Source organism: Henckelia pumila, chromosome 1 (assembly GCF_033568475.1).
Source record: "Henckelia pumila isolate YLH828 chromosome 1, ASM3356847v2, whole genome shotgun sequence".
NCBI lineage: Eukaryota > Viridiplantae > Streptophyta > Magnoliopsida > Lamiales > Gesneriaceae > Henckelia > Henckelia pumila.
In genome coordinates this window covers 75,238,891-75,241,598 of record NC_133120.1, presented here as the reverse complement: position 1 = coordinate 75,241,598, position 2,708 = coordinate 75,238,891, and the positions used below count along the sequence as shown (strand labels likewise).

Below are 2,708 nucleotides of genomic sequence, written 5' to 3'. Positions count from 1 at the left end.
TGTTGTTTAATCACAACGTTTGGCCTGACATTTCGTAGATAGTAATGGTTCCCAATTGGACAGTGACTTGCAAAGAATTGACAATCCTCACATGAAAGTATAATAATCTTGACCTTTCCCACCAAAGATATAATCACCCAAAAAGTGACTTGTCGTTTTTCGTATTTCTTACACCATTGCAACAATATTTGTTTAGCATAATCCTAGTATTTCAATCTGTAGTTACGTGAACAATAAAAAATATGCTTTACTCAAGTTCACTGTTCACCATATAAATCTGTGTCCCAGCTTCACGGTTCCAATAAAATGGCCGAAAAAGGAACAAAAACATTGTAAAGCAATTGATGGCTTGAGACAAGGTATCAAGGATAAACCAAACTCTTGTTATCATCAATACGGGTGTGCAGAATCAAGAATTTGAAGGGGACAGTATAGCATATGAACTCTACCAAAGGTGTAGGGATGAGGGTTCCAGCACAAGCCAAAATATACACCAATACCCAGATTTTCTTCTGACCTCTTGCTGCCAAAAGACGAACAAGAAAAATTAATCACAAAATTTACAGTCCATTGCCATAAAGAGGAGTAGCAGATGGAGTTTTATACAAACCCAAATTAGCAACAATGGAAAACATTGAATGCACGTAAAGGCGCACCATAAGGTACTTTGTTGACCAATGGTAGTTCATGACTTTTTGCCAGAGGTAAAAGGGATAGTGTCGATTGTCGGCTATGAGATATGTATGAGCAATGCTGCAAGAGTTTACAGATACTCATTAAACGATTTATGAATCCGGATTCCTTCTCTGAGGCAAATTTAACTTCCACAAAATGAACTAAGATTTTGCAAACATACAAATCTCTTGAAATAAATAGAATTCGGTCAGTTATAGCAAATCCGACTATAATTAACTTTTACATATGTATTACAAAATATCACCAGGATATGCCACCATGGGACAACACTCAGAAGAGTGACAAGAATGAAGTGACAATATGGCTGTAAACTCTGTGCAACAAATTCAACTGGGTAGATTGCTGAAAGGGAAATAGTACTTCAAAGCTAAACACAAACTTGTAAGAGGCTCGAACCTGAAAAATTTCACAGAAAGGGAGCAGATTGTTAACGCCACGATGAACTGAAAGCAAGAGAAAAGTTTGTTCCTGGACAATTACCCGAACAGAACTGCTGCTTGCTGTAAGGAGAAGCAAGCAGGAACCAAAAACAGAGCAGAAACCAGACTATAATATAATAACTGGGAAAAATGTGGAGAAACTGCATGTGAGTCTTCAGCACCTGCAAAATGTAGAGCAAAACAGGATTTTAACGATTCCCTATCCAGAAAAGAAACACAATAGTTTGTAAGTACTCAAAAATTGAAGACAATAGGGAAATTAAATCCACGAGTAGAAATTAAAAAATTAAACAGAAGAAGGCAATACCAAGAACTATGCCCCGTTCCAGCAAAGAAAAGCAACAAAAGTCATGAATATTACAACAGCGGGACTGAAGGTAACCAATAGACTTAACTTTTCCAAAACATTACATGTGATGAAATTCAACTAAATAATGTGATGAATAAGATTTTCAATTTTAAATAGTAGATTTTCTCTAGTTATTAGCATAAACATTTTTATCTTTGCAAAATTCTTACAGCATTTATCTTGTCGATATTAATAGGTTTTTTATTTTTATTTATTAATATATTTTTAAAATTCATAAATATGGTTAAAAAGCGCTAAGGACACAAAAACCCAGACTACCTCGTTTTCCTCAAATTATATTTTTTGCAGTACCTAATATTATATTCAAAAAACACGTAAAAGCCAGGTATATTCTACATGATGTGTGTTTTTCTTGCAGCGGTGGAGCGAGAAGCCCACAACACACGTAATTTTTTTTACCTGCAACCGGACAAAAAATTATGATTAAAATTATTTTATTAACAATAGAAACTTTTTTATGTAAATTTTCCCATCCAGGTGCCGATAATTTGCTTTGTTGTCTACAATTTTGTTGATTCAGTCTCATTTTCTATACACATACAAATATTCCTAAACTCCACAAAATAAATAGCTGAGAACTAAGAACCTTCGGTGAACAAAGACAATATTAACATATTGTGTGGTGGGTGGTTTGTCCAATTTTACCAAGAAATTACCACACATTCTTTTCTGTTGAAATATACATAGAGTAGTAACATGCAGGTGAACGACCCATGTAATTTTATCCAATATCAAATCAATAATTTGACATGAAAATAATGTGGTCCCTCGTTTGCTTTTAGTCTATATCTATCAATGTGCTTAAAGACAGTTAAAGTAATAAGATGGGATGGGTGTAGCCCTTTGATTATAACTTTTAATAAACTTTGTGAATTTTTTCTTATATACATAGTTAATTTATCGCACCAAAAAATAAAAAAAATTTGGGGACCGAAACCTTAACAAAAACTTGTGAGTTTATAAAGCTAGTGGAAAATTTAGTTCAACAATGATCAAAACAAAAAAAAAAAACGAAAGAGAACGAGAAAGTAAAAATAGCAAATATACATGGAAGTATGCGGAAACATCAAACCAAAGTGATCGCATAAAAAAATAGTAGTTCAAAATTGTCATCAATCGCTTCCAATTTTGAAAAAAACATTAGATCTTGAGAAAACAAAAGCGACTGAATATTTTCGAGAAACAGCCTCATTGATCTCTGT

The 2,708-nt window shown here is 33.5% G+C and overlaps 1 long non-coding RNA gene across 1 annotated transcript; it reads right to left on the bottom strand.

The window, feature by feature from the left end:
* Nucleotides 1-214: 214 nt before the first annotated feature.
* LOC140876477 (uncharacterized) lies at nucleotides 215-1,536 on the bottom strand. Its single transcript, XR_012148806.1, has 4 exons — nucleotides 1,444-1,536; nucleotides 1,177-1,297; nucleotides 657-1,092; nucleotides 215-523 (listed from the first exon to the last, which is right to left on the bottom strand). It is a non-coding gene; the product is annotated as an uncharacterized lncRNA (long non-coding RNA).
* Between the last annotated feature and the right edge of the window lie 1,172 nt (nucleotides 1,537-2,708).